Source organism: Oncorhynchus mykiss, chromosome 9 (genome assembly GCF_013265735.2).
Source record: "Oncorhynchus mykiss isolate Arlee chromosome 9, USDA_OmykA_1.1, whole genome shotgun sequence".
NCBI lineage: Eukaryota > Metazoa > Chordata > Actinopteri > Salmoniformes > Salmonidae > Oncorhynchus > Oncorhynchus mykiss.
The window spans coordinates 36,460,509-36,486,331 of record NC_048573.1 but is presented as its reverse complement, the minus strand read 5'-3'; the positions used below and the strand labels follow the sequence as shown (position 1 = coordinate 36,486,331).

The 25,823-nt window shown below is 41.3% G+C and overlaps 17 non-coding genes across 17 annotated transcripts; 9 read left to right on the top strand and 8 right to left on the bottom strand.

Annotated features, from left to right (window-relative positions):
* Positions 1-707: 707 nt before the first annotated feature.
* Positions 708-779, bottom strand: trnap-agg. Its single transcript has one exon. It is a non-coding gene; the product is annotated as a tRNA-Pro (tRNA).
* A 2,388-nt stretch (positions 780-3,167) lies between these two features.
* trnap-agg lies at positions 3,168-3,239 on the bottom strand. Its single transcript has one exon. It is a non-coding gene; the product is annotated as a tRNA-Pro (tRNA).
* Positions 3,240-4,396: 1,157 nt separating this feature from the next.
* Positions 4,397-4,468, bottom strand: trnap-agg. The gene has a single exon. It is a non-coding gene; the product is annotated as a tRNA-Pro (tRNA).
* Positions 4,469-7,030: 2,562 nt separating this feature from the next.
* trnap-agg lies at positions 7,031-7,102 on the bottom strand. Its single transcript has one exon. It is a non-coding gene; the product is annotated as a tRNA-Pro (tRNA).
* Positions 7,103-8,259: 1,157 nt separating this feature from the next.
* On the bottom strand, positions 8,260-8,331 carry trnap-agg. Its single transcript has one exon. It is a non-coding gene; the product is annotated as a tRNA-Pro (tRNA).
* Positions 8,332-9,490: 1,159 nt separating this feature from the next.
* On the bottom strand, positions 9,491-9,562 carry trnap-agg. Its single transcript has one exon. It is a non-coding gene; the product is annotated as a tRNA-Pro (tRNA).
* A 2,562-nt stretch (positions 9,563-12,124) lies between these two features.
* Positions 12,125-12,196, bottom strand: trnap-agg. The gene has a single exon. It is a non-coding gene; the product is annotated as a tRNA-Pro (tRNA).
* Positions 12,197-13,353: 1,157 nt separating this feature from the next.
* trnap-agg lies at positions 13,354-13,425 on the bottom strand. The gene has a single exon. It is a non-coding gene; the product is annotated as a tRNA-Pro (tRNA).
* An 809-nt stretch (positions 13,426-14,234) lies between these two features.
* On the top strand, positions 14,235-14,306 carry trnag-ucc. The gene has a single exon. It is a non-coding gene; the product is annotated as a tRNA-Gly (tRNA).
* Positions 14,307-15,637: 1,331 nt separating this feature from the next.
* Positions 15,638-15,709, top strand: trnag-ucc. The gene has a single exon. It is a non-coding gene; the product is annotated as a tRNA-Gly (tRNA).
* Positions 15,710-17,040: 1,331 nt separating this feature from the next.
* trnag-ucc lies at positions 17,041-17,112 on the top strand. The gene has a single exon. It is a non-coding gene; the product is annotated as a tRNA-Gly (tRNA).
* A 1,331-nt stretch (positions 17,113-18,443) lies between these two features.
* trnag-ucc lies at positions 18,444-18,515 on the top strand. Its single transcript has one exon. It is a non-coding gene; the product is annotated as a tRNA-Gly (tRNA).
* A 1,331-nt stretch (positions 18,516-19,846) lies between these two features.
* On the top strand, positions 19,847-19,918 carry trnag-ucc. Its single transcript has one exon. It is a non-coding gene; the product is annotated as a tRNA-Gly (tRNA).
* Positions 19,919-21,249: 1,331 nt separating this feature from the next.
* trnag-ucc lies at positions 21,250-21,321 on the top strand. The gene has a single exon. It is a non-coding gene; the product is annotated as a tRNA-Gly (tRNA).
* Positions 21,322-22,652: 1,331 nt separating this feature from the next.
* trnag-ucc lies at positions 22,653-22,724 on the top strand. The gene has a single exon. It is a non-coding gene; the product is annotated as a tRNA-Gly (tRNA).
* Positions 22,725-24,055: 1,331 nt separating this feature from the next.
* trnag-ucc lies at positions 24,056-24,127 on the top strand. Its single transcript has one exon. It is a non-coding gene; the product is annotated as a tRNA-Gly (tRNA).
* Positions 24,128-25,454: 1,327 nt separating this feature from the next.
* On the top strand, positions 25,455-25,526 carry trnag-ucc. Its single transcript has one exon. It is a non-coding gene; the product is annotated as a tRNA-Gly (tRNA).
* The last annotated feature ends 297 nt before the right edge of the window (positions 25,527-25,823 follow it).

Genomic DNA, 25,823 nt, shown 5'->3' with positions numbered 1-25,823 from the left:
CATGGTGGTATTCTCAATTTTTCTCTACATCCCCCACAAGTGTCAGGAGACTCGTCTGAAGTCACAACCGTCTATGTTGCCAAGTTCTGTTTGTAGAATCCAAAATCTTGGGCTACAAACTAATGTGACCCCACTTGTCGCAATGTTCTCCGTTTTGCCCTACGTTCCCAACAAGTGTCACGGGACTAATCTGAAGGTAACCTGTAGTGATTAAAATGATAGATTTTTCAACCAGGGACCTCTCGCAACCTAAGCCATAATCATACACCTAAACCGTGAAAGTGAATTATCACTTTCCACCAAAATGACGGTCAAATTATGAGTCGATGTCTCAATGTTGCTACTGAGCTGCACATAGCATTGGTGGTATAGTGGTGAGCATAGTTGCCTTCCAAGCAGTTGACTCGGGTTTGATTCCCGGCCAATGCAGAGCCTGAGGAATTCATTTGTTTTAGGGGCTGGATGTCATTTCAAGTGTATTACATTTGAATCATTATCCTTGTACTTGGAAGTCAGAATTGCTCCTACATTCTGCAGGTTATCTAAAATAATAAATGTTGTGCGACGTTGAACCAACAAGTGCTTATCAAAATAGATTTGCAGTCCTATCGCCAAAACCATTCAGCCACCTTGTCCTGCGCCCAAGAGGTGATAGTCGGCGTTCTGACAAGATCTGCCTGTCTGAGATTGTTCAAGGATCTGCGAAAGGGCTCATCCGGGATTTGAACCCGGGACCTCTCGCACCCTAAGCGAGAATCATACCCCTAGACCAACGAGCCTTATGCAAAAAGTTATTTTTTTGCTTTCTGCAGCAATGACAGTGAAGATATCGATTGACGTGTCCATGGTGCTTGGAACGATTGAACATCATGTGAGTGTTTTGTGCTTTACTTGTGAGCATAACAGTCTTCCAAAATCTTGACCATGCTTCAGTTCAAATCTTCTGTAGTTCATCTGCTGTGTCTTTCACATTCTGTCTTGTTCAGTCGCGACAGCAAAATGATGACGAGTTTTTACAAATTAATAAAGTGCAAAATGAGATCAATTCATTTTTTTTAAAACAAATGAAAAAATAAGACTTCCAAAAGAATGGAACTCATTTATTTTGAGTCAAATGAGACCATGAGACAATACCTATAATCAGTCCTCACAAAAACATCTCTAGCTTCCGAACCGTTTGACCTACAAATTCATATGACCACTCTCTGGAATGAGGAGACCCTCACGAACATGGTGGTATTCTCAATTTTTCTCTACATCCCCCACAAGTGTCAGGAGACTCGTCTGAAGTCACAACCGTCTATGTTGCCAAGTTCTGTTTGTAGAATCCAAAATCTTGGGCTACAAACTAATGTGACCCCACTTGTCGCAATGTTCTCCGTTTTGCCCTACGTTCCCAACAAGTGTCACGGGACTAATCTGAAGGTAACCTGTAGTGATTAAAATGATAGATTTTTCAACCAGGGACCTCTCGCAACCTAAGCCATAATCATACACCTAAACCGTGAAAGTGAATTATCACTTTCCACCAAAATGACGGTCAAATTATGAGTCGATGTCTCAATGTTGCTACTGAGCTGCACATAGCATTGGTGGTATAGTGGTGAGCATAGTTTCCTTCCAAGCAGTTGACTCGGGTTTGATTCCCGGCCAATGCAGAGCCTGAGGAATTCATTTGTTTTAGGGGCTGGATGTCATTTCAAGTGTATTACATTTGAATCATTATCCTTGTACTTGGAAGTCAGAATTGCTCCTACATTCTGCAGGTTATCTAAAATAATAAATGTTGTGCGACGTTGAACCAACAAGTGCATATCAAAATAGATTTGCAGTCCTATCGCCAAAACCATTCAGCCACCTTGTCCTGCGCCCAAGAGGTGATAGTCGGCATTCCGACAAGATCTGCCTGTCTGAGATTGTTCAAGGATCTGCAAAAGGGCTCATCCGGGATTTGAACCCGGGACCTCTCGCACCCTAAGCGAGAATCATACCCCTAGACCAACGTGCCTTACGCAAAAAGTTATTTTTTTGCTTTCTGCAGCAATGACAGTGAAGATATCGATTGACGTGTCCATGGTGCTTGGAACGATTGAACATCATGTGAGTGTTTTGTGCTTTACTTGTGAGCATAACAGTCTTCCAAAATCTTGACCATGCTTCAGTTCAAATCTTCTGTAGTTCATCTGCTGTGTCTTTCACATTCTGTCTTGTTCAGTCGCGACAGCAAAATGATGACGAGTTTTTACAAATTAATAAAGTGCAAAATGAGATCAATTCATTTTTTTAAAAACAAATGAAAAAATAAGACTTCCAAAAGAATGGAACTCATTTATTTTGAGTCAAATGAGACCATGAGACAATACCTATAATCGGTCTTCTCACAAAAACATCTCTAGCTTCCGAACCGTTTGACCTACAAATTCATATGACCACTCTCTGGAATGAGGAGACCCTCACGAACATAGTGGTATTCTCAATTTGTCTCTACATCCCCCACAAGTGTCAGGAGACTCGTCTGAAGTCACAACCGTCTATGTTGCCAAGTTCTGTTTGTAGAATCCAAAATCTTGGGCTACAAACTAATGTGACCCCACTTGTCGCAATGTTCTCCGTTTTGCCCTACGTTCCCAACAAGTGTCACGGGACTAATCTGAAGGTAACCTGTAGTGATTAAAATGATAGATTTTTCAACCAGGGACCTCTCGCAACCTAAGCCATAATCATACACCTAAACCGTGAAAGTGAATTATCACTTTCCACCAAAATGACGGTCAAATTATGAGTCGATGTCTCAATGTTGCTACTGAGCTGCACATAGCATTGGTGGTATAGTGGTGAGCATAGTTGCCTTCCAAGCAGTTGACTCGGGTTTGATTCCCGGCCAATGCAGAGCCTGAGGAATTCATTTGTTTTAGGGGCTGGATGTCATTTCAAGTGTATTACATTTGAATCATTATCCTTGTACTTGGAAGTCAGAATTGCTCCTACATTCTGCAGGTTATCTAAAATAATAAATGTTGTGCGACGTTGAACCAACAAGTGCTTATCAAAATAGATTTGCAGTCCTATCGCCAAAACCATTCAGCCACCTTGTCCTGCGCCCAAGAGGTGATAGTCGGCGTTCTGACAAGATCTGCCTGTCTGAGATTGTTCAAGGATCTGCAAAAGGGCTCATCCGGGATTTGAACCCGGGACCTCTCGCACCCTAAGCGAGAATCATACCCCTAGACCAACGAGCCTTATGCAAAAAGTTATTTTTTTGCTTTCTGCAGCAATGACAGTGAAGATATCGATTGACGTGTCCATGGTGCTTGGAACGATTGAACATCATGTGAGTGTTTTGTGCTTTACTTGTGAGCATAACAGTCTTCCAAAATCTTGACCATGCTTCAGTTCAAATCTTCTGTAGTTCATCTGCTGTGTCTTTCACATTCTGTCTTTTTCAGTCGCGACAGCAAAATGATGACGAGTTTTTACAAATTAATAAAGTGCAAAATGAGATCAATTCATTTTTTTAAAAACAAATGAAAAAATAAGACTTCCAAAAGAATGGAACTCATTTATTTTGAGTCAAATGAGACCATGAGACAATACCTATAATCAGTCCTCACAAAAACATCTCTAGCTTCCGAACCGTTTGACCTACAAATTCATATGACCACTCTCTGGAATGAGGAGACCCTCACGAACATGGTGGTATTCTCAATTTTTCTCTACATCCCCCACAAGTGTCAGGAGACTCGTCTGAAGTCACAACCGTCTATGTTGCCAAGTTCTGTTTGTAGAATCCAAAATCTTGGGCTACAAACTAATGTGACCCCACTTGTCGCAATGTTCTCCGTTTTGCCCTACGTTCCCAACAAGTGTCACGGGACTAATCTGAAGGTAACCTGTAGTGATTAAAATGATAGATTTTTCAACCAGGGACCTCTCGCAACCTAAGCCATAATCATACACCTAAACCGTGAAAGTGAATTATCACTTTCCACCAAAATGACGGTCAAATTATGAGTCGATGTCTCAATGTTGCTACTGAGCTGCACATAGCATTGGTGGTATAGTGGTGAGCATAGTTGCCTTCCAAGCAGTTGACTCGGGTTTGATTCCCGGCCAATGCAGAGCCTGAGGAATTCATTTGTTTTAGGGGCTGGATGTCATTTCAAGTGTATTACATTTGAATCATTATCCTTGTACTTGGAAGTCAGAATTGCTCCTACATTCTGCAGGTTATCTAAAATAATAAATGTTGTGCGACGTTGAACCAACAAGTGCATATCAAAATAGATTTGCAGTCCTATCGCCAAAACCATTCAGCCACCTTGTCCTGCGCCCAAGAGGTGATAGTCGGCATTCCGACAAGATCTGCCTGTCTGAGATTGTTCAAGGATCTGCAAAAGGGCTCATCCGGGATTTGAACCCGGGACCTCTCGCACCCTAAGCGAGAATCATACCCCTAGACCAACGAGCCTTACGCAAAAAGTTATTTTTTTGCTTTCTGCAGCAATGACAGTGAAGATATCGATTGACGTGTCCATGGTGCTTGGAACGATTGAACATCATGTGAGTGTTTTGTGCTTTACTTGTGAGCATAACAGTCTTCCAAAATCTTGACCATGCTTCAGTTCAAATCTTCTGTAGTTCATCTGCTGTGTCTTTCACATTCTGTCTTGTTCAGTCGCAACAGCAAAATGATGACGAGTTTTTACAAATTAATAAAGTGCAAAATGAGATCAATTCATTTTTTTAAAAACAAATGAAAAAATAAGACTTCCAAAAGAATGGAACTCATTTATTTTGAGTCAAATGACGCAAAGGTACGTGAATCAAAGTCAATTAATTTTGAAAATACCCATTCAAATAGATCCGTTTTCAACTAGAGAGATTAAGACTCGGCGTATCCGTCTCAATCCTCCACAACTGCTTATGTTACCCATCCATATCTGCAGTGAAAGATGGTGGACCTAGATCGGTTTTTGTCAAACCATGAGACAATACCTATAATCGGTCTTCTCACAAAAACATCTCTAGCTTCTGAACCGTTTGACCTACAAATTCATATGACCACTCTCTGGAATGAGGAGACCCTCACGAACATGGTGGTATTCTCAATTTTTCTCTACATCCCCCACAAGTGTCAGGAGACTCGTCTGAAGTCACAACCGTCTATGTTGCCAAGTTCTGTTTGTAGAATCCAAAATCTTGGGCTACAAACTAATGTGACCCCACTTGTCGCAATGTTCTCCGTTTTGCCCTACGTTCCCAACAAGTGTCACGGGACTAATCTGAAGGTAACCTGTAGTGATTAAAATGATAGATTTTTCAACCAGGGACCTCTCGCAACCTAAGCCATAATCATACACCTAAACCGTGAAAGTGAATTATCACTTTCCACCAAAATGACGGTCAAATTATGAGTCGATGTCTCAATGTTGCTACTGAGCTGCACATAGCATTGGTGGTATAGTGGTGAGCATAGTTGCCTTCCAAGCAGTTGACTCGGGTTTGATTCCCGGCCAATGCAGAGCCTGAGGAATTCATTTGTTTTAGGGGCTGGATGTCATTTCAAGTGTATTACATTTGAATCATTATCCTTGTACTTGGAAGTCAGAATTGCTCCTACATTCTGCAGGTTATCTAAAATAATAAATGTTGTGCGACGTTGAACCAACAAGTGCATATCAAAATAGATTTGCAGTCCTATCGCCAAAACCATTCAGCCACCTTGTCCTGCGCCCAAGAGGTGATAGTCGGCATTCCGACAAGATCTGCCTGTCTGAGATTGTTCAAGGATCTGCAAAAGGGCTCATCCGGGATTTGAACCCGGGACCTCTCGCACCCTAAGCGAGAATCATACCCCTAGACCAACGTGCCTTACGCAAAAAGTAATTTTTTTGCTTTCTGCAGCAATGACAGTGAAGATATCGATTGACGTGTCCATGGTGCTTGGAACGATTGAACATCATGTGAGTGTTTTGTGCTTTACTTGTGAGCATAACAGTCTTCCAAAATCTTGACCATGCTTCAGTTCAAATCTTCTGTAGTTCATCTGCTGTGTCTTTCACATTCTGTCTTGTTCAGTCGCGACAGCAAAATGATGACGAGTTTTTACAAATTAATAAAGTGCAAAATGAGATCAATTCATTTTTTTAAAAACAAATGAAAAAATAAGACTTCCAAAAGAATGGAACTCATTTATTTTGAGTCAAATGAGACCATGAGACAATACCTATAATCGGTCTTCTCACAAAAACATCTCTAGCTTCCGAACCGTTTGACCTACAAATTCATATGACCACTCTCTGGAATGAGGAGACCCTCACGAACATGGTGGTATTCTCAATTTGTCTCTACATCCCCCACAAGTGTCAGGAGACTCGTCTGAAGTCACAACCGTCTATGTTGCCAAGTTCTGTTTGTAGAATCCAAAATCTTGGGCTACAAACTAATGTGACCCCACTTGTCGCAATGTTCTCCGTTTTGCCCTACGTTCCCAACAAGTGTCACGGGACTAATCTGAAGGTAACCTGTAGTGATTAAAATGATAGATTTTTCAACCAGGGACCTCTCGCAACCTAAGCCATAATCATACACCTAAACCGTGAAAGTGAATTATCACTTTCCACCAAAATGACGGTCAAATTATGAGTCGATGTCTCAATGTTGCTACTGAGCTGCACATAGCATTGGTGGTATAGTGGTGAGCATAGTTGCCTTCCAAGCAGTTGACTCGGGTTTGATTCCCGGCCAATGCAGAGCCTGAGGAATTCATTTGTTTTAGGGGCTGGATGTCATTTCAAGTGTATTACATTTGAATCATTATCCTTGTACTTGGAAGTCAGAATTGCTCCTACATTCTGCAGGTTATCTAAAATAATAAATGTTGTGCGACGTTGAACCAACAAGTGCTTATCAAAATAGATTTGCAGTCCTATCGCCAAAACCATTCAGCCACCTTGTCCTGCGCCCAAGAGGTGATAGTCGGCGTTCTGACAAGATCTGCCTGTCTGAGATTGTTCAAGGATCTGCAAAAGGGCTCATCCGGGATTTGAACCCGGGACCTCTCGCACCCTAAGCGAGAATCATACCCCTAGACCAACGAGCCTTATGCAAAAAGTTATTTTTTTGCTTTCTGCAGCAATGACAGTGAAGATATCGATTGACGTGTCCATGGTGCTTGGAACGATTGAACATCATGTGAGTGTTTTGTGCTTTACTTGTGAGCATAACAGTCTTCCAAAATCTTGACCATGCTTCAGTTCAAATCTTCTGTAGTTCATCTGCTGTGTCTTTCACATTCTGTCTTTTTCAGTCGCGACAGCAAAATGATGACGAGTTTTTACAAATTAATAAAGTGCAAAATGAGATCAATTCATTTTTTTAAAAACAAATGAAAAAATAAGACTTCCAAAAGAATGGAACTCATTTATTTTGAGTCAAATGAGACCATGAGACAATACCTATAATCAGTCCTCACAAAAACATCTCTAGCTTCCGAACCGTTTGACCTACAAATTCATATGACCACTCTCTGGAATGAGGAGACCCTCACGAACATGGTGGTATTCTCAATTTTTCTCTACATCCCCCACAAGTGTCAGGAGACTCGTCTGAAGTCACAACCGTCTATGTTGCCAAGTTCTGTTTGTAGAATCCAAAATCTTGGGCTACAAACTAATGTGACCCCACTTGTCGCAATGTTCTCCGTTTTGCCCTACGTTCCCAACAAGTGTCACGGGACTAATCTGAAGGTAACCTGTAGTGATTAAAATGATAGATTTTTCAACCAGGGACCTCTCGCAACCTAAGCCATAATCATACACCTAAACCGTGAAAGTGAATTATCACTTTCCACCAAAATGACGGTCAAATTATGAGTCGATGTCTCAATGTTGCTACTGAGCTGCACATAGCATTGGTGGTATAGTGGTGATCATAGTTTCCTTCCAAGCAGTTGACTCGGGTTTGATTCCCGGCCAATGCAGAGCCTGAGGAATTCATTTGTTTTAGGGGCTGGATGTCATTTCAAGTGTATTACATTTGAATCATTATCCTTGTACTTGGAAGTCAGAATTGCTCCTACATTCTGCAGGTTATCTAAAATAATAAATGTTGTGCGACGTTGAACCAACAAGTGCATATCAAAATAGATTTGCAGTCCTATCGCCAAAACCATTCAGCCACCTTGTCCTGCGCCCAAGAGGTGATAGTCGGCATTCCGACAAGATCTGCCTGTCTGAGATTGTTCAAGGATCTGCAAAAGGGCTCATCCGGGATTTGAACCCGGGACCTCTCGCACCCTAAGCGAGAATCATACCCCTAGACCAACAAGCCTTACGCAAAAAGTTATTTTTTTGCTTTCTGCAGCAATGACAGTGAAGATATCGATTGACGTGTCCATGGTGCTTGGAACGATTGAACATCATGTGAGTGTTTTGTGCTTTACTTGTGAGCATAACAGTCTTCCAAAATCTTGACCATGCTTCAGTTCAAATCTTCTGTAGTTCATCTGCTGTGTCTTTCACATTCTGTCTTGTTCAGTCGCAACAGCAAAATGATGACGAGTTTTTACAAATTAATAAAGTGCAAAATGAGATCAATTCATTTTTTTTAAAACAAATGAAAAAATAAGACTTCCAAAAGAATGGAACTCATTTATTTTGAGTCAAATGAGACCATGAGACAATACCTATAATAGGTCTTCTCACAAAAACATCTCTAGCTTCCGAACCGTTTGACCTACAAATTCATATGACCACTCTCTGGAATGAGGAGACCCTCACGAACATGGTGGTATTCTCAATTTTTCTCTACATCCCCCACAAGTGTCAGGAGACTCGTCTGAAGTCACAACCGTCTATGTTGCCAAGTTCTGTTTGTAGAATCCAAAATCTTGGGCTACAAACTAATGTGACCCCACTTGTCGCAATGTTCTCCGTTTTGCCCTACGTTCCCAACAAGTGTCACGGGACTAATCTGAAGGTAACCTGTAGTGATTAAAATGATAGATTTTTCAACCAGGGACCTCTCGCAACCTAAGCCATAATCATACACCTAAACCGTGAAAGTGAATTATCACTTTCCACCAAAATGACGGTCAAATTATGAGTCGATGTCTCAATGTTGCTACTGAGCTGCACATAGCATTGGTGGTATAGTGGTGAGCATAGTTTCCTTCCAAGCAGTTGACTCGGGTTTGATTCCCGGCCAATGCAGAGCCTGAGGAATTCATTTGTTTTAGGGGCTGGATGTCATTTCAAGTGTATTACATTTGAATCATTATCCTTGTACTTGGAAGTCAGAATTGCTCCTACATTCTGCAGGTTATCTAAAATAATAAATGTTGTGCGACGTTGAACCAACAAGTGCTTATCAAAATAGATTTGCAGTCCTATCGCCAAAACCATTCAGCCACCTTGTCCTGCGCCCAAGAGGTGATAGTCGGCGTTCTGACAAGATCTGCCTGTCTGAGATTGTTCAAGGATCTGCAAAAGGGCTCATCCGGGATTTGAACCCGGGACCTCTCGCACCCTAAGCGAGAATCATACCCCTAGACCAACGAGCCTTATGCAAAAAGTTATTTTTTTGCTTTCTGCAGCAATGACAGTGAAGATATCGATTGACGTGTCCATGGTGCTTGGAACGATTGAACATCATGTGAGTGTTTTGTGCTTTACTTGTGAGCATAACAGTCTTCCAAAATCTTGACCATGCTTCAGTTCAAATCTTCTGTAGTTCATCTGCTGTGTCTTTCACATTCTGTCTTTTTCAGTCGCGACAGCAAAATGATGACGAGTTTTTACAAATTAATAAAGTGCAAAATGAGATCAATTCATTTTTTTAAAAACAAATGAAAAAATAAGACTTCCAAAAGAATGGAACTCATTTATTTTGAGTCAAATGACGCAAAGGTACGTGAATCAAAGTCAATTAATTTTGAAAATACCCATTCAAATAGATCCGTTTTCAACTAGAGAGATTAAGACTCGGCGTATCCGTCTCAATCCTCCACAACTGCTTATGTTACCCATCCATATCTGCAGTGAAAGATGGTGGACCTAGATCGGTTTTTGTCAAACCATGAGACAATACCTATAATCGGTCTTCTCACAAAAACATCTCTAGCTTCTGAACCGTTTGACCTACAAATTCATATGACCACTCTCTGGAATGAGGAGACCCTCACGAACATGGTGGTATTCTCAATTTTTCTCTACATCCCCCACAAGTGTCAGGAGACTCGTCTGAAGTCACAACCGTCTATGTTGCCAAGTTCTGTTTGTAGAATCCAAAATCTTGGGCTACAAACTAATGTGACCCCACTTGTCGCAATGTTCTCCGTTTTGCCCTACGTTCCCAACAAGTGTCACGGGACTAATCTGAAGGTAACCTGTAGTGATTAAAATGATAGATTTTTCAACCAGGGACCTCTCGCAACCTAAGCCATAATCATACACCTAAACCGTGAAAGTGAATTATCACTTTCCACCAAAATGACGGTCAAATTATGAGTCGATGTCTCAATGTTGCTACTGAGCTGCACATAGCATTGGTGGTATAGTGGTGAGCATAGTTGCCTTCCAAGCAGTTGACTCGGGTTTGATTCCCGGCCAATGCAGAGCCTGAGGAATTCATTTGTTTTAGGGGCTGGATGTCATTTCAAGTGTATTACATTTGAATCATTATCCTTGTACTTGGAAGTCAGAATTGCTCCTACATTCTGCAGGTTATCTAAAATAATAAATGTTGTGCGACGTTGAACCAACAAGTGCATATCAAAATAGATTTGCAGTCCTATCGCCAAAACCATTCAGCCACCTTGTCCTGCGCCCAAGAGGTGATAGTCGGCATTCCGACAAGATCTGCCTGTCTGAGATTGTTCAAGGATCTGCAAAAGGGCTCATCCGGGATTTGAACCCGGGACCTCTCGCACCCTAAGCGAGAATCATACCCCTAGACCAACGTGCCTTACGCAAAAAGTTATTTTTTTGCTTTCTGCAGCAATGACAGTGAAGATATCGATTGACGTGTCCATGGTGCTTGGAACGATTGAACATCATGTGAGTGTTTTGTGCTTTACTTGTGAGCATAACAGTCTTCCAAAATCTTGACCATGCTTCAGTTCAAATCTTCTGTAGTTCATCTGCTGTGTCTTTCACATTCTGTCTTGTTCAGTCGCGACAGCAAAATGATGACGAGTTTTTACAAATTAATAAAGTGCAAAATGAGATCAATTCATTTTTTTAAAAACAAATGAAAAAATAAGACTTCCAAAAGAATGGAACTCATTTATTTTGAGTCAAATGAGACCATGAGACAATACCTATAATCGGTCTTCTCACAAAAACATCTCTAGCTTCCGAACCGTTTGACCTACAAATTCATATGACCACTCTCTGGAATGAGGAGACCCTCACGAACATGGTGGTATTCTCAATTTGTCTCTACATCCCCCACAAGTGTCAGGAGACTCGTCTGAAGTCACAACCGTCTATGTTGCCAAGTTCTGTTTGTAGAATCCAAAATCTTGGGCTACAAACTAATGTGACCCCACTTGTCGCAATGTTCTCCGTTTTGCCCTACGTTCCCAACAAGTGTCACGGGACTAATCTGAAGGTAACCTGTAGTGATTAAAATGATAGATTTTTCAACCAGGGACCTCTCGCAACCTAAGCCATAATCATACACCTAAACCGTGAAAGTGAATTATCACTTTCCACCAAAATGACGGTCAAATTATGAGTCGATGTCTCAATGTTGCTACTGAGCTGCACATAGCATTGGTGGTATAGTGGTGAGCATAGTTGCCTTCCAAGCAGTTGACTCGGGTTTGATTCCCGGCCAATGCAGAGCCTGAGGAATTCATTTGTTTTAGGGGCTGGATGTCATTTCAAGTGTATTACATTTGAATCATTATCCTTGTACTTGGAAGTCAGAATTGCTCCTACATTCTGCAGGTTATCTAAAATAATAAATGTTGTGCGACGTTGAACCAACAAGTGCTTATCAAAATAGATTTGCAGTCCTATCGCCAAAACCATTCAGCCACCTTGTCCTGCGCCCAAGAGGTGATAGTCGGCGTTCTGACAAGATCTGCCTGTCTGAGATTGTTCAAGGATCTGCAAAAGGGCTCATCCGGGATTTGAACCCGGGACCTCTCGCACCCTAAGCGAGAATCATACCCCTAGACCAACGAGCCTTATGCAAAAAGTTATTTTTTTGCTTTCTGCAGCAATGACAGTGAAGATATCGATTGACGTGTCCATGGTGCTTGGAACGATTGAACATCATGTGAGTGTTTTGTGCTTTACTTGTGAGCATAACAGTCTTCCAAAATCTTGACCATGCTTCAGTTCAAATCTTCTGTAGTTCATCTGCTGTGTCTTTCACATTCTGTCTTTTTCAGTCGCGACAGCAAAATGATGACGAGTTTTTACAAATTAATAAAGTGCAAAATGAGATCAATTCATTTTTTAAAAAACAAATGAAAAAATAAGACTTCCAAAAGAATGGAACTCATTTATTTTGAGTCAAATGAGACCATGAGACAATACCTATAATCAGTCCTCACAAAAACATCTCTAGCTTCCGAACCGTTTGACCTACAAATTCATATGACCACTCTCTGGAATGAGGAGACCCTCACGAACATGGTGGTATTCTCAATTTTTCTCTACATCCCCCACAAGTGTCAGGAGACTCGTCTGAAGTCACAACCGTCTATGTTGCCAAGTTCTGTTTGTAGAATCCAAAATCTTGGGCTACAAACTAATGTGACCCCACTTGTCGCAATGTTCTCCGTTTTGCCCTACGTTCCCAACAAGTGTCACGGGACTAATCTGAAGGTAACCTGTAGTGATTAAAATGATAGATTTTTCAACCAGGGACCTCTCGCAACCTAAGCCATAATCATACACCTAAACCGTGAAAGTGAATTATCACTTTCCACCAAAATGACGGTCAAATTATGAGTCGATGTCTCAATGTTGCTACTGAGCTGCACATAGCATTGGTGGTATAGTGGTGATCATAGTTTCCTTCCAAGCAGTTGACTCGGGTTTGATTCCCGGCCAATGCAGAGCCTGAGGAATTCATTTGTTTTAGGGGCTGGATGTCATTTCAAGTGTATTACATTTGAATCATTATCCTTGTACTTGGAAGTCAGAATTGCTCCTACATTCTGCAGGTTATCTAAAATAATAAATGTTGTGCGACGTTGAACCAACAAGTGCATATCAAAATAGATTTGCAGTCCTATCGCCAAAACCATTCAGCCACCTTGTCCTGCGCCCAAGAGGTGATAGTCGGCATTCCGACAAGATCTGCCTGTCTGAGATTGTTCAAGGATCTGCAAAAGGGCTCATCCGGGATTTGAACCCGGGACCTCTCGCACCCTAAGCGAGAATCATACCCCTAGACCAACGAGCCTTACGCAAAAAGTTATTTTTTTGCTTTCTGCAGCAATGACAGTGAAGATATCGATTGACGTGTCCATGGTGCTTGGAACGATTGAACATCATGTGAGTGTTTTGTGCTTTACTTGTGAGCATAACAGTCTTCCAAAATCTTGACCATGCTTCAGTTCAAATCTTCTGTAGTTCATCTGCTGTGTCTTTCACATTCTGTCTTGTTCAGTCGCAACAGCAAAATGATGACGAGTTTTTACAAATTAATAAAGTGCAAAATGAGATCAATTCATTTTTTTTAAAACAAATGAAAAAATAAGACTTCCAAAAGAATGGAACTCATTTATTTTGAGTCAAATGAGACCATGAGACAATACCTATAATCGGTCTTCTCACAAAAACATCTCTAGCTTCCGAACCGTTTGACCTACAAATTCATATGACCACTCTCTGGAATGAGGAGACCCTCACGAACATGGTGGTATTCTCAATTTTTCTCTACATCCCCCACAAGTGTCAGGAGACTCGTCTGAAGTCACAACCGTCTATGTTGCCAAGTTCTGTTTGTAGAATCCAAAATCTTGGGCTACAAACTAATGTGACCCCACTTGTCGCAATGTTCTCCGTTTTGCCCTACGTTCCCAACAAGTGTCACGGGACTAATCTGAAGGTAACCTGTAGTGATTAAAATGATAGATTTTTCAACCAGGGACCTCTCGCAACCTAAGCCATAATCATACACCTAAACCGTGAAAGTGAATTATCACTTTCCACCAAAATGACGGTCAAATTATGAGTCGATGTCTCAATGTTGCTACTGAGCTGCACATAGCATTGGTGGTATAGTGGTGAGCATAGCTGCCTTCCAAGCAGTTGACCCGGGTTCGATTCCCGGCCAATGCAGAGCCTGAGGAATTCATTTGTTTTAGGGGCTGGATGTCATTTCAAGTGTATTACATTTGAATCATTATCCTTGTACTTGGAAGTCAGAATTGCTCCTACATTCTGCAGGTTATCTAAAATAATAAATGTTGTGCGACGTTGAACCAACAAGTGCATATCAAAATAGATTTGCAGTCCTATCGCCAAAACCATTCAGCCACCTTGTCCTGCGCCCAAGAGGTGATAGTCGGCATTCCGACAAGATCTGCCTGTCTGAGATTGTTCAAGGATCTGCAAAAGGGCTCATCCGGGATTTGAACCCAGGACCTCTCACACCCTAAGCGAGAATCATACCCCTAGACCAACGAGCCTTATGCAAAAAGTTATTTTTTTGCTTTCTGCAGCAATGACAGTGAAGATATCGATTGACGTGTCCATGGTGCTTGGAACGATTGAACATCATGTGAGTGTTTTGTGCTTTACTTGTGAGCATAACAGTCTTCCAAAATCTTGACCATGTTTCAGTTCAAATCTTCTGTAGTTCATCTGCTGTGTCTTTCACATTCTGTCTTGTTCAGTCGCGACAGCAAAATGATGACGAGTTTTTACAAATTAATAAAGTGCAAAATGAGATCAATTCATTTTTTTAAAAACAAATGAAAAAATAAGACTTCCAAAAGAATGGAACTCATTTATTTTGAGTCAAATGACGCAAAGGTACGTGAATCAAAGTCAATTAATTTTGAAAATACCCATTCAAATAGATCCGTTTTCAACTAGAGAGATTAAGACTCGGCGTATCCGTCTCAATCCTCCACAACTGCTTATGTTACCCATCCATATCTGCAGTGAAAGATGGTGGACCTAGATCGGTTTTTGTCAAACCATGAGACAATACCTATAATCGGTCTTCTCACAAAAACATCTCTAGCTTCCGAACCGTTTGACCTACAAATTCATATGACCACTCTCTGGAATGAGGAGACCCTCACGAACATGGTGGTATTCTCAATTTTTCTCTACATCCCCCACAAGTGTCAGGAGACTCGTCTGAAGTCACAACCGTCTATGTTGCCAAGTTCTGTTTGTAGAATCCAAAATCTTGGGCTACAAACTAATGTGACCCCACTTGTCGCAATGTTCTCCGTTTTGCCCTACGTTCCCAACAAGTGTCACGGGACTAATCTGAAGGTAACCTGTAGTGATTAAAATGATAGATTTTTCAACCAGGGACCTCTCGCAACCTAAGCCATAATCATACACCTAAACCGTGAAAGTGAATTATCACTTTCCACCAAAATGACGGTCAAATTATGAGTCGATGTCTCAATGTTGCTACTGAGCTGCACATAGCATTGGTGGTATAGTGGTGAGCATAGCTGCCTTCCAAGCAGTTGACCCGGGTTCGATTCCCGGCCAATGCAGAGCCTGAGGAATTCATTTGTTTTAGGGGCTGGATGTCATTTCAAGTGTATTACATTTGAATCATTATCCTTGTACTTGGAAGTCAGAATTGCTCCTACATTCTGCAGGTTATCTAAAATAATAAATGTTGTGCGACGTTGAACCAACAAGTGCATATCAAAATAGATTTGCAGTCCTATCGCCAAAACCATTCAGCCACCTTGTCCTGCGCCCAAGAGGTGATAGTCGGCATTCCGACAAGATCTGCCTGTCTGAGATTGTTCAAGGATCTGCAAAAGGGCTCATCCGGGATTTGAACCCAGGACCTCTCACACCCTAAGCGAGAATCATACCCCTAGACCAACGAGCCTTATGCAAAAAGTTATTTTTTTGCTTTCTGCAGCAATGACAGTGAAGATATCGATTGACGTGTCCATGGTGCTTGGAACGATTGAACATCATGTGAGTGTTTTGTGCTTTACTTGTGAGCATAACAGTCTTCCAAAATCTTGACCATGTTTCAGTTCAAATCTTCTGTAGTTCATCTGCTGTGTCTTTCACATTCTGTCTTGTTCAGTCGCGACAGCAAAATGATGACGAGTTTTTACAAATTAATAAAGTGCAAAATGAGATCAATTCATTTTTTTAAAAACAAATGAAAAAATAAGACTTCCAAAAGAATGGAACTCATTTATTTTGAGTCAAATGACGCAAAGGTACGTGAATCAAAGTCAATTAATTTTGAAAATACCCATTCAAATAGATCCGTTTTCAACTAGAGAGATTAAGACTCGGCGTATCCGTCTCAATCCTCCACAACTGCTTATGTTACCCATCCATATCTGCAGTGAAAGATGGTGGACCTAGATCGGTTTTTGTCAAACCATGAGACAATACCTATAATCGGTCTTCTCACAAAAACATCTCTAGCTTCCGAACCGTTTGACCTACAAATTCATATGACCACTCTCTGGAATGAGGAGACCCTCACGAACATGGTGGTATTCTCAATTTTTCTCTACATCCCCCACAAGTGTCAGGAGACTCGTCTGAAGTCACAACCGTCTATGTTGCCAAGTTCTGTTTGTAGAATCCAAAATCTTGGGCTACAAACTAATGTGACCCCACTTGTCGCAATGTTCTCCGTTTTGCCCTACGTTCCCAACAAGTGTCACGGGACTAATCTGAAGGTAACCTGTAGTGATTAAAATGATAGATTTTTCAACCAGGGACCTCTCGCAACCTAAGCCATAATCATACACCTAAACCGTGAAAGTGAATTATCACTTTCCACCAAAATGACGGTCAAATTATGAGTCGATGTCTCAATGTTGCTACTGAGCTGCACATAGCATTGGTGGTATAGTGGTGAGCATAGCTGCCTTCCAAGCAGTTGACCCGGGTTCGATTCCCGGCCAATGCAGAGCCTGAGGAATTCATTTGTTTTAGGGGCTGGATGTCATTTCAAGTGTATTACATTTGAATCATTATCCTTGTACTTGGAAGTCAGAATTGCTCCTACATTCTGCAGGTTATCTAAAATAATAAATGTTGTGCGACGTTGAACCAACAAGTGCATATCAAAATAGATTTGCAGTCCTATCGCCAAAACCATTCAGCCACCTTGTCCTGCGCCCAAGAGGTGATAGTCGGCATTCCGACAAGATCTGCCTGTCTGAGATTGTTCAAGGATCTGCAAAAGGGCTCATCCGGGATTTGAACCCAGGACCTCTCACACCCTAAGCGAGAATCATACCCCTAGACCAACGAGCCTTATGCAAAAAGTTATTTTTTTGCTTTCTGCAGCAATGACAGTGAAGATATCGATTGACGTGTCCATGGTGCTTGGAACGATTGAACATCATGTGAGTGTTTTGTGCTTTACTTGTGAGCATAACAGTCTTCCAAAATCTTGACCATGTTTCAGTTCAAATCTTCTGTAGTTCATCTGCTGTGTCTTTCACATTCTGTCTTGTTCAGTCGCGACAGCAAAATGATGACGAGTTTTTACAAATTAATAAAGTGCAAAATGAGATCAATTCATTTTTTTAAAAACAAATGAAAAAATAAGACTTCCAAAAGAATGGAACTCATTTATTTTGAGTCAAATGACGCAAAGGTACGTGAATCAAAGTCAATTAATTTTGAAAATACCCATTCAAATAGATCCGTTTTCAACTAGAGAGATTAAGACTCGGCGTATCCGTCTCAATCCTCCACAACTGCTTATGTTACCCATCCATATCTGCAGTGAAAGATGGTGGACCTAGATCGGTTTTTGTCAAACCATGAGACAATACCTATAATCGGTCTTCTCACAAAAACATCTCTAGCTTCCGAACCGTTTGACCTACAAATTCATATGACCACTCTCTGGAATGAGGAGACCCTCACGAACATGGTGGTATTCTCAATTTTTCTCTACATCCCCCACAAGTGTCAGGAGACTCGTCTGAAGTCACAACCGTCTATGTTGCCAAGTTCTGTTTGTAGAATCCAAAATCTTGGGCTACAAACTAATGTGACCCCACTTGTCGCAATGTTCTCCGTTTTGCCCTACGTTCCCAACAAGTGTCACGGGACTAATCTGAAGGTAACCTGTAGTGATTAAAATGATAGATTTTTCAACCAGGGACCTCTCGCAACCTAAGCCATAATCATACACCTAAACCGTGAAAGTGAATTATCACTTTCCACCAAAATGACGGTCAAATTATGAGTCGATGTCTCAATGTTGCTACTGAGCTGCACATAGCATTGGTGGTATAGTGGTGAGCATAGCTGCCTTCCAAGCAGTTGACCCGGGTTCGATTCCCGGCCAATGCAGAGCCTGAGGAATTCATTTGTTTTAGGGGCTGGATGTCATTTCAAGTGTATTACATTTGAATCATTATCCTTGTACTTGGAAGTCAGAATTGCTCCTACATTCTGCAGGTTATCTAAAATAATAAATGTTGTGCGACGTTGAACCAACAAGTGCATATCAAAATAGATTTGCAGTCCTATCGCCAAAACCATTCAGCCACCTTGTCCTGCGCCCAAGAGGTGATAGTCGGCATTCCGACAAGATCTGCCTGTCTGAGATTGTTCAAGGATCTGCAAAAGGGCTCATCCGGGATTTGAACCCAGGACCTCTCACACCCTAAGCGAGAATCATACCCCTAGACCAACGAGCCTTATGCAAAAAGTTATTTTTTTGCTTTCTGCAGCAATGACAGTGAAGATATCGATTGACGTGTCCATGGTGCTTGGAACGATTGAACATCATGTGAGTGTTTTGTGCTTTACTTGTGAGCATAACAGTCTTCCAAAATCTTGACCATGTTTCAGTTCAAATCTTCTGTAGTTCATCTGCTGTGTCTTTCACATTCTGTCTTGTTCAGTCGCGACAGCAAAATGATGACGAGTTTTTACAAATTAATAAAGTGCAAAATGAGATCAATTCATTTTTTTAAAAACAAATGAAAAAATAAGACTTCCAAAAGAATGGAACTCATTTATTTTGAGTCAAATGACGCAAAGGTACGTGAATCAAAGTCAATTAATTTTGAAAATACCCATTCAAATAGATCCGTTTTCAACTAGAGAGATTAAGACTCGGCGTATCCGTCTCAATCCTCCACAACTGCTTATGTTACCCATCCATATCTGCAGTGAAAGATGGTGGACCTAGATCGGTTTTTGTCAAACCATGAGACAATACCTATAATCGGTCTTCTCACAAAAACATCTCTAGCTTCCGAACCGTTTGACCTACAAATTCATATGACCACTCTCTGGAATGAGGAGACCCTCACGAACATGGTGGTATTCTCAATTTTTCTCTACATCCCCCACAAGTGTCAGGAGACTCGTCTGAAGTCACAACCGTCTATGTTGCCAAGTTCTGTTTGTAGAATCCAAAATCTTGGGCTACAAACTAATGTGACCCCACTTGTCGCAATGTTCTCCGTTTTGCCCTACGTTCCCAACAAGTGTCACGGGACTAATCTGAAGGTAACCTGTAGTGATTAAAATGATAGATTTTTCAACCAGGGACCTCTCGCAACCTAAGCCATAATCATACACCTAAACCGTGAAAGTGAATTATCACTTTCCACCAAAATGACGGTCAAATTATGAGTCGATGTCTCAATGTTGCTACTGAGCTGCACATAGCATTGGTGGTATAGTGGTGAGCATAGCTGCCTTCCAAGCAGTTGACCCGGGTTCGATTCCCGGCCAATGCAGAGCCTGAGGAATTCATTTGTTTTAGGGGCTGGATGTCATTTCAAGTGTATTACATTTGAATCATTATCCTTGTACTTGGAAGTCAGAATTGCTCCTACATTCTGCAGGTTATCTAAAATAATAAATGTTGTGCGACGTTGAACCAACAAGTGCATATCAAAATAGATTTGCAGTCCTATCGCCAAAACCATTCAGCCACCTTGTCCTGCGCCCAAGAGGTGATAGTCGGCATTCCGACAAGATCTGCCTGTCTGAGATTGTTCAAGGATCTGCAAAAGGGCTCATCCGGGATTTGAACCCAGGACCTCTCACACCCTAAGCGAGAATCATACCCCTAGACCAACGAGCCTTATGCAAAAAGTTATTTTTTTGCTTTCTGCAGCAATGACAGTGAAGATATCGATTGACGTGTCCATGGTGCTTGGAACGATTGAACATCATGTGAGTGTTTTGTGCTTTACTTGTGAGCATAACAGTCTTCCAAAATCTTGACCATGTTTCAGTTCAAATCTTCTGTAGTTCATCTGCTGTGTCTTTCACATTCTGTCTTGTTCAGTCGCGACAGCAAAATGATGACGAGTTTTTACAAATTAATAAAGTGCAAAATGAGATCAATTCATTTTTTTAAAAACAAATGAAAAAATAAGACTTCCAAAAGAATGGAACTCATTTATTTTGAGTCAAATGACGCAAAGGTACGTGAATCAAAGTCAATTAATTTTGAAAATACCCATTCAAATAGATCCGTTTTCAACTAGAGAGATTAAGACTCGGCGTATCCGTCTCAATCCTCCACAACTGCTTATGTTACCCATCCATATCTGCAGTGAAAGATGGTGGACCTAGATCGGTTTTTGTCAAACCATGAGACAATACCTATAATCGGTCTTCTCACAAAAACATCTCTAGCTTCCGAACCGTTTGACCTACAAATTCATATGACCACTCTCTGGAATGAGGAGACCCTCACGAACATGGTGGTATTCTCAATTTTTCTCTACATCCCCCACAAGTGTCAGGAGACTCGTCTGAAGTCACAACCGTCTATGTTGCCAAGTTCTGTTTGTAGAATCCAAAATCTTGGGCTACAAACTAATGTGACCCCACTTGTCGCAATGTTCTCCGTTTTGCCCTACGTTCCCAACAAGTGTCACGGGACTAATCTGAAGGTAACCTGTAGTGATTAAAATGATAGATTTTTCAACCAGGGACCTCTCGCAACCTAAGCCATAATCATACACCTAAACCGTGAAAGTGAATTATCACTTTCCACCAAAATGACGGTCAAATTATGAGTCGATGTCTCAATGTTGCTACTGAGCTGCACATAGCATTGGTGGTATAGTGGTGAGCATAGCTGCCTTCCAAGCAGTTGACCCGGGTTCGATTCCCGGCCAATGCAGAGCCTGAGGAATTCATTTGTTTTAGGGGCTGGATGTCATTTCAAGTGTATTACATTTGAATCATTATCCTTGTACTTGGAAGTCAGAATTGCTCCTACATTCTGCAGGTTATCTAAAATAATAAATGTTGTGCGACGTTGAACCAACAAGTGCATATCAAAATAGATTTGCAGTCCTATCGCCAAAACCATTCAGCCACCTTGTCCTGCGCCCAAGAGGTGATAGTCGGCATTCCGACAAGATCTGCCTGTCTGAGATTGTTCAAGGATCTGCAAAAGGGCTCATCCGGGATTTGAACCCAGGACCTCTCACACCCTAAGCGAGAATCATACCCCTAGACCAACGAGCCTTATGCAAAAAGTTATTTTTTTGCTTTCTGCAGCAATGACAGTGAAGATATCGATTGACGTGTCCATGGTGCTTGGAACGATTGAACATCATGTGAGTGTTTTGTGCTTTACTTGTGAGCATAACAGTCTTCCAAAATCTTGACCATGTTTCAGTTCAAATCTTCTGTAGTTCATCTGCTGTGTCTTTCACATTCTGTCTTGTTCAGTCGCGACAGCAAAATGATGACGAGTTTTTACAAATTAATAAAGTGCAAAATGAGATCAATTCATTTTTTTAAAAACAAATGAAAAAATAAGACTTCCAAAAGAATGGAACTCATTTATTTTGAGTCAAATGACGCAAAGGTACGTGAATCAAAGTCAATTAATTTTGAAAATACCCATTCAAATAGATCCGTTTTCAACTAGAGAGATTAAGACTCGGCGTATCCGTCTCAATCCTCCACAACTGCTTATGTTACCCATCCATATCTGCAGTGAAAGATGGTGGACCTAGATCGGTTTTTGTCAAACCATGAGACAATACCTATAATCGGTCTTCTCACAAAAACATCTCTAGCTTCCGAACCGTTTGACCTACAAATTCATATGACCACTCTCTGGAATGAGGAGACCCTCACGAACATGGTGGTATTCTCAATTTTTCTCTACATCCCCCACAAGTGTCAGGAGACTCGTCTGAAGTCACAACCGTCTATGTTGCCAAGTTCTGTTTGTAGAATCCAAAATCTTGGGCTACAAACTAATGTGACCCCACTTGTCGCAATGTTCTCCGTTTTGCCCTACGTTCCCAACAAGTGTCACGGGACTAATCTGAAGGTAACCTGTAGTGATTAAAATGATAGATTTTTCAACCAGGGACCTCTCGCAACCTAAGCCATAATCATACACCTAAACCGTGAAAGTGAATTATCACTTTCCACCAAAATGACGGTCAAATTATGAGTCGATGTCTCAATGTTGCTACTGAGCTGCACATAGCATTGGTGGTATAGTGGTGAGCATAGCTGCCTTCCAAGCAGTTGACCCGGGTTCGATTCCCGGCCAATGCAGAGCCTGAGGAATTCATTTGTTTTAGGGGCTGGATGTCATTTCAAGTGTATTACATTTGAATCATTATCCTTGTACTTGGAAGTCAGAATTGCTCCTACATTCTGCAGGTTATCTAAAATAATAAATGTTGTGCGACGTTGAACCAACAAGTGCATATCAAAATAGATTTGCAGTCCTATCGCCAAAACCATTCAGCCACCTTGTCCTGCGCCCAAGAGGTGATAGTCGGCATTCCGACAAGATCTGCCTGTCTGAGATTGTTCAAGGATCTGCAAAAGGGCTCATCCGGGATTTGAACCCAGGACCTCTCACACCCTAAGCGAGAATCATACCCCTAGACCAACGAGCCTTATGCAAAAAGTTATTTTTTTGCTTTCTGCAGCAATGACAGTGAAGATATCGATTGACGTGTCCATGGTGCTTGGAACGATTGAACATCATGTGAGTGTTTTGTGCTTTACTTGTGAGCATAACAGTCTTCCAAAATCTTGACCATGTTTCAGTTCAAATCTTCTGTAGTTCATCTGCTGTGTCTTTCACATTCTGTCTTGTTCAGTCGCGACAGCAAAATGATGACGAGTTTTTACAAATTAATAAAGTGCAAAATGAGATCAATTCATTTTTTTTAAAAACAAATGAAAAAATAAGACTTCCAAAAGAATGGAACTCATTTATTTTGAGTCAAATGACGCAAAGGTACGTGAATCAAAGTCAATTAATTTTGAAAATACCCATTCAAATAGATCCGTTTTCAACTAGAGAGATTAAGACTCGGCGTATCCGTCTCAATCCTCCACAACTGCTTATGTTACCCATCCATATCTGCAGTGAAAGATGGTGGACCTAGATCGGTTTTTGTCAAACCATGAGACAATACCTATAATCGGTCTTCTCACAAAAACATCTCTAGCTTCCGAACCGTTTGACCTACAAATTCATATGACCACTCTCTGGAATGAGGAGACCCTCACGAACATGGTGGTATTCTCAATTTTTCTCTACATCCCCACAAGTGTCAGGAGACTCGTCTGAAGTCACAACCGTCTATGTTGCCAAGTTCTGTTTGTAGAATCCAAAATCTTGGGCTACAAACTAATGTGACCCCACTTGTCGCAATGTTCTCCGTTTTTGCCCTACGTTCCCAACAAGTGTCACGGGACTAATCTGAAGGTAACCTGTAGTGATTAAAATGATAGATTTTCAACCAGGGACCTCTCGCAACCTAAGCCATAATCATACACCTAAACCGTGAAAGTGAATTATCACTTTCCACCAAAATGACGGTCAAATTATGAGTCGATGTCTCAATGTTGCTACTGAGCTGCACATAGCATTGGTGGTATAGTGGTGAGCATAGCTGCCTTCCAAGCAGTTGACCCGGGTTCGATTCCCGGCCAATGCAGAGCCTGAGGAATTCATTTGTTTTAGGGGCTGGATGTCATTTCAAGTGTATTACATTTGAATCATTATCCTTGTACTTGGAAGTCAGAATTGCTCCTACATTCTGCAGGTTATCTAAAATAATAAATGTTGTGCGACGTTGAACCAACAAGTGCATATCAAAATAGATTTGCAGTCCTATCGCCAAAACCATTCAGCCACCTTGTCCTGCGCCCAAGAGGTGATAGTCGGCATTCCGACAAGATCTGCCTGTCTGAGATTGTTCAAGGATCTGCAAAAGGGCTCATCCGGGATTTGAACCCAGGACCTCTCACACCCTAAGCGAGAATCATACCCCTAGACCAACGAGCCTTATGCAAAAAGTTATTTTTTTGCTTTCTGCAGCAATGACAGTGAAGATATCGATTGACGTGTCCATGGTGCTTGGAACGATTGAACATCATGTGAGTGTTTTGTGCTTTACTTGTGAGCATAACAGTCTTCCAAAATCTTGACCATGTTTCAGTTCAAATCTTCTGTAGTTCATCTGCTGTGTCTTTCACATTCTGTCTTGTTCAGTCGCGACAGCAAAATGATGACGAGTTTTTACAAATTAATAAAGTGCAAAATGAGATCAATTCATTTTTTAAAACAAATGAAAAAATAAGACTTCCAAAAGAATGGAACTCATTTATTTTGAGTCAAATGACGCAAAGGTACGTGAATCAAAGTCAATTAATTTTGAAAATACCCATTCAAATAGATCCGTTTTCAACTAGAGAGATTAAGACTCGGCGTATCCGTCTCAATCCTCCACAACTGCTTATGTTACCCATCCATATCTGCAGTGAAAGATGGTGGACCTAGATCGGTTTTGTCAAACCATGAGACAATACCTATAATCGGTCTTCTCACAAAAACATCTCTAGCTTCCGAACCGTTTGACCTACAAATTCATATGACCACTCTCTGGAATGAGGAGACCCTCACGAACATGGTGGTATTCTCAATTTTTCTCTACATCCCCCACAAGTGTCAGGAGACTCGTCTGAAGTCACAACCGTCTATGTTGCCAAGTTCTGTTTGTAGAATCCAAATCTTGGGCTACAAACTAATGTGACCCCACTTGTCGCAATGTTCTCCGTTTTGCCCTACGTTCCCAACAAGTGTCACGGGACTAATCTGAAGGTAACCTGTAGTGATTAAAATGATAGATTTTTCAACCAGGGACCTCTCGCAACCTAAGCCATAATCATACACCTAAACCGTGAAAGTGAATTATCACTTTCCACCAAAATGACGGTCAAATTATGAGTCGATGTCTCAATGTTGCTACTGAGCTGCACATAGCATTGGTGGTATAGTGGTGAGCATAGCTGCCTTCCAAGCAGTTGACCCGGGTTCGATTCCCGGCCAATGCAGAGCCTGAGGAATTCATTTGTTTTAGGGGCTGGATGTCATTTCAAGTGTATTACATTTGAATCATTATCCTTGTACTTGGAAGTCAGAATTGCTCCTACATTCTGCAGGTTATCTAAAATAATAAATGTTGTGCGACGTTGAACCAACAAGTGCATATCAAAATAGATTTGCAGTCCTATCGCCAAAACCATTCAGCCACCTTGTCCTGCGCCCAAGAGGTGATAGTCGGCATTCCGACAAGATCTGCCTGTCTGAGATTGTTCAAGGATCTGCAAAAGGGCTCATCCGGGATTTGA